Source organism: Phyllobates terribilis, unplaced genomic scaffold (genome assembly GCF_046119375.1).
Source record: "Phyllobates terribilis strain yellow unplaced genomic scaffold, ASM4611937v1 Scaffold_12__6_contigs__length_324123572, whole genome shotgun sequence".
Classification (NCBI taxonomy): Eukaryota; Metazoa; Chordata; class Amphibia; order Anura; family Dendrobatidae; genus Phyllobates; species Phyllobates terribilis.
In genome coordinates this window covers 57,706,108-57,720,638 of record NW_027362772.1, presented here as the reverse complement: position 1 = coordinate 57,720,638, position 14,531 = coordinate 57,706,108, and positions in this window count along the sequence as shown.

Here is a 14,531-nt window from a genome sequence, read left to right as displayed (position 1 = left end):
AGAGCATCGCAAGGTAGGCCACAGTCCACTAGGGGGGAGGAGGATGTCGGATACCGAAGGGAGCTCCACTGCCACAGCCACCGCCAGCGCAACCGCTGCAGCGGTCATGCCATTCACCATGCCCTATATCCCGGGGGCATCCTGACTACCCCAGTACTCAGGGGAGTCACATACTCTAAGTGACTTTAGGGAAAGACTGGATAGCCTCTTCCAGGTATACCCCCTCACAGAAGAGCAAAAAGTGAGCATCCTGGTGGCCCAGTTAATTGGGGTAGCCCAAAGGGAGGTAAAGTCCTGGTCACCTGGGAAGAAGACTGTCAGAGAAATACTAGCCCGGCTGAAAGACACATTTGATACCCGCACCTCAGCCGAAATAAAGCTCAGATTTTACGGGTGCAAACAGCGGACACATGAAAGTATAAGAGACTATGCTCTAAACCTTCAAGAGGCCCTGAGAGCCATTAAGCAGGCAGACCCTGACAGCGTGGGGAATGAAGACAAGCTGTTGACCGAACAATTTATTGAGGGTCTACTGTGCAATGCCCACCGAACCCAGTTGCGGGCAATGGCCTTACAGGACCCTGACCTGGACTTTGCACAGTTCAAGGACAGAGCCATCCGGGTGCTCCGAGAACCGGCACCAGGTGGCGCTGTGACCCTTGTCTGCAGGGCCTGTGGGAGCTGATGCGCAGGCTTTGAACAATAACCTGGCTACAGACCTGCACCATCAGGTCAAAGAGCTGACTAAGAGTGTTGCCGCGCTAACCAGAACTGTGCAGTCTTTACAGGTCTCTTCTCCAGGAAAGATCCAGCTGGCATCCGGACCAGAGGACGTCCCGTGGCGCCGACTTAGGAGGACCCCACCGGGCAGAGGAAGACCCAGCGACAGATACAACGAGGACGGACGACCCATCTGCCGCCGCTGCAATCAACCCGGACATATGGCAAGGTACTGTCATTTAAACGGGCACAACCTGGGGTAGAGGGCCAACCCCCAGGCATAAGATCATCAGGCCCATCGAACTGGCATGATAAATACGTAGGGGGACGTCCGGTCTTGCCTGTGGTACTGGATGGCATTCCTATGAGTGCCCTACTAGACACTGGGTCACAGGTCACCACCATCCCGTACGTGCTCTTCAAGCGGTACTGGAATGACTCGGACATAACCCGCTACCCAGACGACGACCTGAGCATTATCGCCAGCAATGGTCAGCCCGTGCCACAGATAGGATTTAAGGAGGTGACCATCAAGGTCGGTAAAGTTGAACTGCCTGCACAAGGACTGATCATTGTGGATATTGACCGTCACGCGAGTCACCCAAAAATAACCCTAGGTACTAATGTAATCGAAAACTGTCTTGCAGAGGTGATTCTTATTTTGCAACAGGTTGGTCTAAGAGGTAGAGACTACCAAGCAATGGTAGAACCCGTCTACTCAGACAGTAGGCCCACCATTTTGACAGCACGTGGGGTGGTCGATGTACGCCACGGGAGGGTACCAGTCCGCATCATAAATATCGGGGAGAGAGAAGTATACCTGCCCCGGTATGCCACGCTAGCCAAATTGTTCACCATCAACCAGAACTCGGTACAGGCCGTGGAACCCTTGCCTCCATCTCAACCAGAGGAAGGTAACGGCTGTAAGAAACCACTGGAGGACTGGTGTCAGCAACTGTTAGAACCTTGCTCTTAGGTTTTTTCCTTTGCTGGTCACATGACCTTGTTGGCCTATTTAATCCTGCTCCGCCCTTCTGGCTTTGCTGGACTTCATTGTATAACTACTTTCTAGCTAGCCTGTGCTCTGTATCTAACTCTGTTAGTTTGCTTGGTCTACGGACCTCAGTGTTCTATATATTTTGTTTGTTTGTCTTTCTGCTACTATTTCTGTTAGGAGGTGTCCCATTTTCCTCCCAGTCCTTAGTACTTGTAGGGATTCCTTCCCCACATCTATAGGTCTCCGTACAGACTAGCTTAGGACTTTAGCAGGTCTGATCGCAGGATCAGGTCCCCTGTTACATCGTAGGGATAAAGCTGAGTTCTATCGTAGGGACAGATCTCCTCTCTTTCCTTAGCTCTGGTAGCAGAACATAACAGTAAGTCCAGCCTGCAAATTCTCTAAGGAAAGATTTTTCTGTTCCATCATGGTGTCGGTTCAGGATTTGGCTCATCGCCTGCAGGGACTCTCTCTGGAGGTGGCCGAGCTCCGTCAGCACGTGAGTAACTGTCCTGGAGCACATTTCTTGGAGCCTAAGGTATGTTTGCCGGATTTATTTTTTGGTGAACACCGAGAATTTTTTTCATTTAAAAATGCTTGCTTATTGTATTTTCGTTTGAGACCCAAGTCCTCTGGGGATGAATCCCAGCGCATAGGGTTCATAATGTCACTTTTGCGCAAAGAGCCTCAGGAGTGGGCCTTTTCTTTGCAACCTAGTGATACATGCTTCAGATCAGTGGATAGTTTTTTTTCTGCTTTGGGGCTATTATATGATGATCCTGACCGTGTCGCATCAGCTGAGACTGAGTTGAGACGTTTGAAACAGGGATCAGGTAATGTGGAAAAATATTGTACTCATTTCCGTCGTTGGTCTACTCAAACAGGGTGGAACGATTCTGCTCTGAAAAGTCTATTTCTTGCTGGGCTCAATGAAAGGGTTAAAGACCTGCTAATTGCTTATCCTACACCTGAAGATTTGCAACAGGCTATGCAATTAGCTATACGGGTGGATAGGAGACTGCGTGCTAGGGTTAATGAGAGCAAATCCTCTGCTATGTCAGTTTCTGGTTATGAGAATGTGTGTACTAACAGTGGTGAACCGATGGAGATTGGATCGGTGGCACCTCGCTCTCAAGAAAAAGATCGCAGATTTTCTGAAGGCTTGTGTTTCTATTGCGGAAAATCTGGTCATTTGATTAAAGGCTGTGAGCTTCGTATGAAGAAAGAAAAAAAAATGGTCAGTCATGCCCGTATTGCCTGTTTAAATTCCAAGGGTGCATTTTTAGCTGCTTCCACGATTGCTCAGGAAAAATTAATGGAATTTCGGGTGTTTGTTGATTGTGGGTCTACTCTGAATGTAATTGATGGGGGATTCTTGGAAAGACTCAATATAAAACCCGAACCTTTATCATCCCCCATTGCTGTTGTTTCTGTGGATGGTTCCCCTTTGAAGAATATTACTCTCAAGGTCTGTGAATTTCCTCTCACTATTAATGGTGCTCACCATGAGAAATTGGATTTGGTAGTTTTGAATAACTTGCCTTCTCCAGTAATATTGGGATTGCCCTGGTTAAAATTTCACAATCCTGTACTGGATTGGTCTACCAGTGAAATTAAATCCTGGAGCCATAAATGTTATGACAAGTGTTGTAACGGGCGTATTGCAGCTTTGGATAGGGGAGAATTGCCTGTTCCTATTCAGGATTTTTGGAGAGTTTTTTCTGAGAAGGAATCGCAGGTTTTGCCTCCCCATAGAGACTATGATTGTTCTATTGAATTTGTCCCTGGAGCGACTCTTCCTAAAAGTCATTTATTTAACCTTACTATTCCTGAGAGGAAAGCTTTGGAGGAATACATACAGACAAGTTTGGCCGCCGGTCACATTAGGCCCTCTAAGTCTCCTGTGGCGGTTGGATTTTTTTTTGTAAAAAAAAAGGACGGCGGTTTACGTCCTTGTCTGGATTTTCGTGAGATTAACAAAATTACTGTACGCAATCCTTACCCACTGCCATTGATTCCTGATCTGTTTAACCAGTTAATGGGGGCCAAGTGGTTCTCTAAAATTGACCTTAAGGGGGCATACAATCTGTTGCGCATGAAGGAGGGTGACGAATGGAAGACTGCTTTTAACACTCCTGTGGGTCATTTTGAGAATCTGGTTATGCCTTTTGGTCTTACTAATGCTCCCGCATTTTTTCAGAATCTTATTAATGACATCCTTAGACCTTTGATCGGCAAAAATGTGGTTGTGTATTTGGATGACATTTTGATTTATTCGCCGGATCTGGAGTCTCATTGGCGGAGCGTACGTGAGGTATTACAGTTGTTAATGGACAATTCGCTTTTTGCTAAGCTGGAGAAATGTGAGTTCGCTGTACAGAGAATTAGTTTTTTGGGTTACATTATCTCCAGCGAAGGTTTTGAGATGGACCCGGTTAAAGTTCAAGCTGTACAGGAATGGCCTAGGCCTATTGGTTTGAAATCGATACAGAGGTTTTTAGGTTTCGCCAATTATTACAGAAAATTCATAAAAAATTTTTCTAGTATTGTCAAACCTCTGACCGATCTCACCAGGAAAGGTGCTGATGCGGTTCAGTGGTCTTCTGAGGCCATTGAAGCTTTTGTGTATCTCAAGGAGAGGTTCACCTCTGCTCCCATCCTTATGCAGCCTGATGTGACTAAGCCGTTTTTGGTTGAGGTTGATGCTTCCTCTGTGGGGGTTGGCGCAGTATTGTCTCAGGATAACGGGGATGGATTACATCCCTGTGCCTTTTTTTCAAAAAAATTTTCGGAGACTGAACTGAATTACGATATTGGTAATCGGGAATTATTGGCTATTAAACTCGCATTTGAACACTGGCGCCACTTCTTGGAAGGTGCGGAATTTCCCGTTCAGGTTCTTACGGATCATAAAAATCTGATTTATCTTGATGCTGCCAAGCGCCTGAATGCCCGTCAGGCTAGGTGGGCACTGTTTTTCTCGCGGTTTAATTTCTCCGTTACTTACATCCCTGGTACTAAGAATGTTAAGGCGGATGCCTTGTCTCGCAGTTTTTCTCCCATAGTCGGTGCTGAGAAAGAGGAGAACATTTTACAAGAAGGTGTTGTGATAGCTGCTTTGGACTCCGTTTTGGAAGATGAGATTCTTAAAGCACAGGAGAATGCCCCATCTAACACTCCTCATGGGAGGTTGTTTGTGCCTGGGACCTTTAGGAGAGATTTGTTTGTTGAGTGTCACGAATCTCGGTTGGCAGGTCATCCCGGAATCTCTGAGACCAAGAGACTGGTGGGTCGCAGTTTTTGGTGGCCTGGATGGCAGAAGGAAGTCATTAAGTGGGTGCGTCAATGTACTATATGTGCTAGATCTAAGTCCTCACATACTCCTGCTGCGGGGTTGCTTTGTCCTTTGGAGGTTCCCAGTGCTCCTTGGACACATTTGGCTATGGACTTTATAACTGACCTTCCCCCCTCTGAGGGTTTTACTGTCATCTGGGTGGTCGTGGACCGTTTTAGCAAGATGTGTCACTTGGTTCCCTTCGTCAAACTGCCCTGCGCTAAAACTCTCGCTAAGGCCTTTGTCAAGGAAATTGTCAGACTTCATGGCGTTCCTACTGACATTGTTTCTGATAGGGGTCCTCAGTTCGTGGCTCGTTTTTGGCGTGCCTTTTGTGACAGGTTAGGAGTTCATTTGTCGTTCTCGTCCGGATATCATCCTGAATCTAATGGCCAGACAGAAAGGAAAAACCAGGATGTTGAGCAGTTCTTGCGTTGTTTTGTGGCAGACAATCAAGAGGGGTGGTCTGAGTTTCTGCCACTTGCTGAATTTGCTCTGAACAATCATACATCTTCTTCTGCTGGTTGTTCGCCTTTTTTTTGTTGTTCTGGGAGACATCCGTCATTTGGGTCGTTCTCCAAGTTGGGATCTGCCGTGCCTGAGGAGGAGAATTTTTCCGGTGATTTGGAGAGAGTTTGGACGGATGTGCGTGGTAATCTTCAGGAGGCCAACAGAAAATCTAAAGACTACTTTGATAGGAAACGACAGGAGGTTTTGTTCGCTGTTGGTGACATGGTTTGGTTGTCCTCTAGGAATCTGCGGTTGAGGATTCCTTCTAAGAAATTGGGTCCCAAGTTTGTAGGGCCCTTTAAGGTGCTTCAGGTTGTCAACCAATCTGCTGTTAGGTTTGGAGGTTCCTACCTCCTGGAGAATTAATCCGGTATTTCATGTCTCTCTGTTAAAAAAAGCTGTTGTGTCGGATGGTGACGCCTCTGCCTCTGTTCCTCCGGTGGTGGAGGACGGGGAATATGAAATTTCTCGCATCCTTAACTCTAGACGGTATAGAGGTAGTTTGCAGTATCTTGTGGCCTGGGAAGGTTTCGGGCCCGAGGATAACTCTTGGGTGAGGTCAGATGATGTTTCCGCGTCCAGACTTATCAGAGCGTTTCACAGGAGATTTCCTGATAAGCCTGGTCCTAGGGGATCCGGAGGATCCTCTTAGAAGGGGGGGTACTGTTAGAACCTTGCTCTTAGTTTTTTTCCTTTGCTGGTCACATGACCTTGTTGGCCTATTTAATCCTGCTCCGCCCTTCTGGCTTTGCTGGACTTCATTGTATAACTACTTTCTAGCTAGCCTGTGCTCTGTATCTAACTCTGTTAGTTTGCTTGGTCTACGGACCTCAGTGTTCTATATATTTTGTTTGTTTGTCTTTCTGCTACTATTTCTGTTAGGAGGTGTCCCATTTTCCTCCCAGTCCTTAGTACTTGTAGGGATTCCTTCCCCACATCTATAGGTCTCCGTACAGACTAGCTTAGGACTTTAGCAGGTCTGATCGCAGGATCAGGTCCCCTGTTACATCGTAGGGATAAAGCTGAGTTCTATCGTAGGGACAGATCTCCTCTCTTTCCTTAGCTCTGGTAGCAGAACATAACAGCAACTGCATTTGGTTACTGACTCCACTCCCTCACACCAAAAACAGGGAGTCTATCGGGTGGTTCAAGAGTATGAGAGAGTGTTTAGTAAACACCCGCTGGACTACGGGCGAGTAAAGGGGGTAGAACATCACATCCCCACAGGAGACCATCCTCCCATAAAGGAGAGATACCGACCCGTACCCCCTGCACACTATCAACACGCCAAGGGGATGCTAAAAGACGTGAAGGAGGCTGGGGTAATTAGGGACAGCTGTAGCCCCTGGGCAGCTCCACTAGTCTTAGTGAAAAAGAAAGACAACACCATGAGAATGTGTGTAGACTACAGGAAGGTCAACCGTATCACACACAAAGATGCGTACCCGTTACCAAGGATAGAAGAGTCCTTAGCTGCATTAAAATCTGCTAACTTCTTCTCTACTTTGGATCTCACTAGCGGGTACTGGCAGGTTCCTGTAGCAGAGGCGGACCGGGAGAAGACCGCATTCACCACCCCGATGGGACTCAGCGAATTTAACTGTATGCCGTTCGGGCTCTGCAACGCACCAGGAACCTTCCAACGGTTGATGGAATGCTGTCTGGGACACCGGAACTTCGAGACGGTCCTATTATACCTGGACGATGTCATCATCTATTCTAAGACCTATGAGGACCATCTGGAACACCTGGCAGAAGTGTTTGAAGCCCTGGCAAGCTGTAGCATCGGCGTCTCTGCCCCGTTCTAGGCAGAGACGCCGTCCCTCTCACCTCCCCGCTCCTGGCGCGGCGTCCTCCAGCGCTTCTCTCCCCGCTGCTTCCGGCACGCGCTCCTTCCCCGGCAGTGTGCTTAGGGCGCGCGCGCTCCCCCTCTCTTAAAGGGACCGCGCGCGCCGTCCTAAGGAGTCCCCGGCCAATTGCCGGAGGACCTCCCATATAAAAGGCACCTCCTCCAAAATGGAGGTGCCCGAGCAATGTTGTAGCACTGTTCACTACTCTGCTTCAGCCCTCAGGTCCCGTTGCCAGTTACCTGCCAGATACCTGCCAGTCTGCTGTCTAATTCCTGCCTGATATCCTGCTACCTGCCTGCTAGCCTGAGGTCCGACGGTCTGCCTTCCAACTTCTGTCAGTCTAAGGACCAGCCTGCCCGCTCACCTGGGAGCGCACATCTTCTACCTGCCTGCTTGCCTGAGGTCCGACGGTCTGCCTTCCAACTCCTGTCAGTCTGTCTAAGGACCAGCTTGCCCGCTCACCTGGGAGCGCTCATCTGCTGCCTGTCTGCTAGCCTACCAGGAGGCTCTGCCGTCACGTGCTGTGACCACCCGCCTGTCCAGAGACTCCTGCCCGCTCACCTGGGAGCGTTCATCTGCTACCTGTCTGTTGGTCTTCCTGGAGGCTCCGCCGTCACATGCTGTGACCACCCGATTATCCAGAGACTCTCGCCTGCTCACCTGGGAGCTCACGTCTATCATCTGCCGCCACAGGTCGTACCAATCCTTTACCCAGAGACTGCCCCGGTCACTTGCCGTGACCTCCTGCCCGTTCATCCAGAGACTGCCCCGGTCACTTGCCGTGACCTCCTGCCCGTTCATCCAGAGACTGCCCCGGTCACTTGCCATGACCTCCTGTCCGTTCATTCAGAGACTGTCCCAGTCACCTGCTGTGACTGCCAGCCCGTCTACCCTGGTCGCCACCCGCTCCCTTACAAGGACCGCCCCCTTGTATAGTAGCTCAGAGGTTCCGCCTCCCAGATCCGTTACAGTTTGCTCGGGCCATGGAACCCGGTGGCACCCAAGCTCCCTCGCTCTCGGACCTGTGTCATGAACTGTCCCGTCAGAGGTCCCAACAGGAGTCCATCCTGGGTCACCTGCAGAATGTCAATTCTCGCCTGGACACTCTGACTGCTCTGCCTGCAACCACCGCCAGTGCCATGACTCGCAATCCGGCAGCTCCACTGCCCACTAATAACATGGTATCCTACCCCGGACCCCGGCTTTCTGCACCTCCTCGTTTCGGAGGCGACTCCGCCCAGGCTCGGGGCTTCATAAATCAGTGCACCCTGCACTTTGAACTCCTGTCTCACCAGTTTAACTCCGACCAGGCCAAAATTGCCTTCATCATGTCCCATCTCACCGGAGAGGCCCTGGCCTGGCTAAATCCTCTATGGGAGAGAGGAGACCCCCTGGTGTCCGACTTGCCTGCCTTTCTCACGGCTTTCCGGAAAGTCTTCGACGAACCCGGACGGAAGACCTCATCCGCATCATCTCTGCTACGCCTCCGTCAGGGAAGTCTCACCGTGGGCCAATATGCCATACGGTTCCGTACCCTTGCCTCGGAGCTGGCCTGGGATAATGACGCTCTGGTTTCCGTCTTCTGGGAGGGTCTGTCCGGCCGTATTAAAGATGAACTTGCCGGTCGGGACATTCCTACCACTCTCGATGACCTAATAACTCTTGCCACCCGGATTGACCTGCGGTTCCAGGAGCGTGCCAAAGAGGTCACCCGTGAGAGGTGGTTTCCACGTCTAGCTCCTACTTTTCAGAAACCCGTCACTCCCTCCATCTCTCCTCAGCTACACTCTCCTGAGCCTATGCAGGTCGACCAGACCAAGATGGTCGGTTCTCGCCAAGAATCTCGCCGAGCCGAGGGAAGCTGTTTCTATTCTGGCAGTATGAAGCACTTCATCCGTTCCTGCCCGGAAAAGCCGGGAAACGCCAGTGTCTAGGACCACTCGGAGAGGTCGTCCTAGACAAAAGTAAGCCCTCTCCGTCTCTGACCTTACCGGTCTCTATTGCTTGGGGAGAAAACCGTCTCTTTGAACTCGCCCATCTGGATTCTGGAGCTGCTGGAAACCTCATCTCCCAGTCTCTGGTAGAGAGATACCATATTCCCACCAAGTCCCTGGCTGAACCATTGTCAGTCGCCTCCGTGGATGGAAGACTTCTCTCGGAGACCATCCTGCTCGTCACCAAACCCATAACCCTGCAGGTGGGAATGCTGCACTCTGAGGAGATCTCATTCCATGTGCTGTCCGGACTTTCTCACTCCCTGTTGCTAGGTCTACCTTGGCTCCAGACACATGAACCCGTATTGAACTGGCGGTCCGGTGAAGTACTCCGATGGGGTCCTGACTGCCATAGGACCTGCCTGGTCCCGGTCCGTCCACTTCGCCCTCAGCCTACTCCAGCTAACTTACCTGGTCTCCCGGCTCCCTACTGGCCCTATGCGGACGTCTTCGGTAAGAAGGAAGCTGAGACGTTGCCACCCCATAGGCCATACGATTGCCCGATCGACCTGGTACCTGGCACCACTCCTCCCCGTGGGCGTATCTACCCGTTGTCTGCAGCCGAGACCCGAGCCATGTCTGAGTACATTGAAGAGAATCTGGCTAGGGGATTTATCCGAAAATCTACCTCCCCGGCTGGAGCCGGATTCTTCTTTGTCAAAAAGAAAGAAGGCTCGCTACGTCCCTGTATTGACTACAGAGGACTCAATCTCATCACGGTAAAAAACAAATATCCCCTGCCACTCATCTCCGAATTGTTTGACCGTCTCAAGGGCGCCAGGATCTTCTCCAAGCTGGATCTACGAGGAGCGTATAATCTGGTCCGTATCCGTCAAGGAGACGAGTGGAAGACGGCATTCAATACCCGGGACGGTCACTACGAGTACCTTGTGATGCCCTTCGGTCTCTGTAATGCTCCCGCGGTCTTTCAGGAACTAGTCAACGACATCTTCCGTGACCTCCTGTACTCCTGCGTAGTGGTATACCTGGACGATATCTTGGTCTTCTCTCCGGATCTCCCCACACACCGGAGGGATGTTCGTCAGGTCCTGCTTAGGCTTCGGCAGAACCACCTTTACGCCAAATACGAGAAGTGCCTCTTCGATCAGACCTCCCTTCCGTTCTTGGGCTATGTCATCTCCCAAACAGGTCTGCAAATGGATCCCGAGAAGCTCTCTTCCGTTCTAAAATGGCCTCGTCCTGAAGGTTTGAAGGCGATACAGCGATTCCTGGGCTTCGCTAATTATTATCGTCTTTTCATCCCACACTTCTCGTCTCGGACTGCTCCCATATCTGCACTTACCCGTAAGGGGGCTAACCCCAGGACATGGTCGCCTGAAGCCGAGGAGGCCTTCCTTTCCCTAAAGAAAGCCTTCGCCTCTGCTCCCGTCCTGCACCGTCCGGACTGTAATAAACAATTCTACTTGGAGGTTGATGCCTCCTCCTCCGGAGCCGGAGCGGTGCTCACCTAGAAGTCTTCTACCGGGAGAATGGTAACGTGCGGCTTCTTCTCCAAAATCTTCTCCTCGTCGGAGCGCAACTACTCCATTGGAGACCGGGAATTGCTAGCCATCAAATTGGCACTGGGAGAGTGGCGCTATCTGCTTGAAGGGGCTCTCTACCCGGTAATTATCTACACGGATCACAAAAACCTGGCATATCTCCAAAATGCCCAGAGACTCAATCCTCGCCAGGCCCGGTGGTCGTTGTTTTTTGCCCGCTTCGACTTCATTCTTCATTTCCGTCCGGCGGACAAGAACGTCAAAGCTGATGCCTTGTCCCGGTCCTTCCTGTCCTCCGATCAAGAGGAGGAACCTACGCACATCATCGACTCCTCCAAGGTGATGAATGTGGCCCCCTTGGATCTGACTCATCTTCCACCCGGTAAGACGTTCGTAGCTGTGCCAGATCGGGAGAGGGTTCTTCGCTGGGGACATTCTTCTAAACTAGCTGGCCATGCTGGCCAAAAGAAGACCTTCCAACTTATTACCCGGCATTACTAGTGGCCTACGCTGCGTAAGGACGTGGTAGACTTCGTCGCGGCCTGTTCATCCTGTGCCCGTAACAAAGTTCCCCGACATCTACCTGCCGGCCATCTCCTGCCCCTTCCCGTACCTGCTGCTCCTTGGCAACACATCGCTATGGACTTTATCACCGACCTTCCAGTTTCTGCCGGTTGTACTGTCATTTGGGTTGTCGCTGACCGTTTTTCTAAGATGGCCCACTTCATTCCCCTGCCTGGTCTTCCGTCTGCACCCGAGCTGGCTAAAGACTTTATCCGCCACATCTTCCGTCTCCATGGTCTGCCCCTCCACATCGTGTCGGATCGTGGGGTTCAGTTCACCTCTCGCTTCTGGAGAGCCACATGTAAGCTGCTGGACATTTCCCTGGATTTCTCCTCCGCTTACCACCCTCAGTCCAATGGTCAAGTGGAGCGGATCAATCAGATCTTGTCCAGCTACCTCCGGCACTTCGTTGATGCTCACCACTCGGACTGGGTGGATCTCCTACCATGGGCCGAGTTCTCTTATAACAACCATGAGAGCGAGTCCTCTTCCAAATCCCCGTTCTTTATAGTCAGTGGCCAACATCCCCGGATTCCACTTCCTGTCTCCGTTTCTGTGGACAACCCTGCTGCGGAGTCTCTTGTCAGCGAATTTTCTACTATTTGGGAGAGCACCAGGTCCGCTCTTCTTCTCTCCTCTGAGCGGATGAAGAGATATGCTGATAAGAGACGTCTGGATCCGCCCCAATTCCGTCCGGGAGACAAGGTTTGGCTCTCATCCAAACATGTGCGGCTCAAAGTACCCTCCTACAAGTTGGGTCCTCGATTCATCGGCCCCTTCGAAGTCCTCAGGCAAATTAACCCTGTGGCCTACAAATTAAAACTCCCGGCCACCCTACGGATCCCCAACTCCTTCCACGTATCTCTCCTCAAACCCGTTGTCTTTAACTTTTTTTCCAAAAATCCAGGTGCCCCTCCTGCTCCGGTTTCCGCTGATGACATCTTTGAGGTAGAGAGTATTCTGGCCTCCAAGAGGGTAAGAGGAAAAACCTTTTTTCTGGTAGATTGGAAGGGGTTTGGTCCTGAGGAGAGAACTTGGGAACCCAGGGAGAACATCAACGCCCCGCTTCTCCTTGAGAAATTTCTTTCTGACCAAAAAAAGAGGGGGGCCTAAAGGGGGGGGTACTGTAGCATCGGCGTCTCTGCCCCGTTCTAGGCAGAGACGCCGTCCCTCTCACCTCCCCGCTCCTGGCGCGGCGTCCTCCAGCGCTTCTCTCCCCGCTGCTTCCGGCACGCGCTCCTTCCCCGGCAGTGTGCTTAGGGCGCGCGCGCGCGCGCTCCCCCTCTCTTAAAGGGACCGCGCGCGCCGTCCTAAGGAGTCCCCGGCCAATTGCCGGAGGACCTCCCATATAAAAGGCACCTCCTCCAAAATGGAGGTGCCCGAGCAATGTTGTAGCACTGTTCACTACTCTGCTTCAGCCCTCAGGTCCCGTTGCCAGTTACCTGCCAGATACCTGCCAGTCTGCTGTCTAATTCCTGCCTGATATCCTGCTACCTGCCTGCTAGCCTGAGGTCCGACGGTCTGCCTTCCAACTTCTGTCAGTCTGTCTAAGGACCAGCCTGCCCGCTCACCTGGGAGCGCACATCTTCTACCTGCCTGCTTGTCTGAGGTCCGACGGTCTGCTTTCCAACTCCTGTCAGTCTGTCTAAGGACCAGCTTGCCCGCTCACCTGGGAGCGCTCATCTGCTGCCTGTCTGCTAGCCTACCAGGAGGCTCTGCCGTCACGTGCTGTGACCACCCGCCTGTCCAGAGACTCCTGCCCGCTCACCTGGGAGCGCTCATCTGCTACCTGTCTGTTGGTCTTCCTGGAGGCTCCGTCGTCACATGCTGTGACCACCCGATTATCCAGAGACTCTCGCCTGCTCACCTGGGAGCTCACGTCTATCATCTGCCGCCACAGGTCGTACCAATCCTTTACCCAGAGACTGCCCCGGTCACTTGCCGTGACCTCCTGCCCGTTCATCCAGAGACTGCCCCGGTCACTTGCCGTGACCTCCTGCCCGTTCATCCAGAGACTGCCCCGGTCACTTGCCGTGACCTCCTGTCCGTTCATTCAGAGACTGTCCCAGTCACCTGCTGTGACTGCCTGCCCGTCTACCCTGGTCGCCACCTGCTCCCTTACAAGGACCGCCCCCTTGTATAGTAGCTCAGAGGTTCCGCCTCCCAGACCCGTTACACAAGCTATGGCCTAAAGGTAAAACCCTCGAAGTGTCATCTACTGAAGCCAAAGGTACAGTACCTGGGACACGTGGTGAGTGCTGACGGAGTGGCTCCCGACCCTGACAAGATCACCGTGATTAAGGACTGGCCAAGACCATCCAGCATAAAGGAAGTGCGGCAGTTCCTCGGGTTGGTAGGCTACTACCGAAGATTCATTCCCGATTTTACCAAGAAGGCAGCTCCTATGCAGGACCTCCTGATAGGCCAGTCCAGGAAGGCCAAAAACCAGAAGCCGCCCTTCAAGTGGGAAAAGCTAGAAGAGGAGTCCTTCCGCCAGCTGAAGATGGCCCTCACGGGGGATGAAATCCTGGCGTTCCCTGATTACAGCCAGCCCTTTATCCTCCACACGGACGCAAGCAACATCGGGCTAGGAGCCGTACTGTCCCAGATCCAGCAGGGGAGAGAACGGGTAATTGCTTTCGCCAGCCGAAAACTGTGACCCACAAAAAGAAACCCTGAGAATTACAGCTCGTTCAAGCTAGAGTTCCTGGCAGTGGTGTGGGCAGTAACCGAACGTTTTAAGCATTACCTTGCCTCTTCCAGGTTCACCGTGTACATGGACAACAACCCGTTGACCCACCTGGACACTGCAAGACTGGGTGAACTGGAGCAGAGATGGATGGCCCGCCTGTCCAATTTTGAGTTCACGATCAAGTACCGGGCAGGACGCTCCAATACCAACGCGGACGCCCTGTCCAGGATGCCGAACCTACCGGACGGAGGGGAAGATCCAGAAGAACTGGAAGAGATCGAACTCCCTGCGTTTCACCGTCATGGGATTACCCAGTATTCCCACCGTGTGAGGGGCCAGCGATCCGCTACGTTCAACCCCTTACCCCA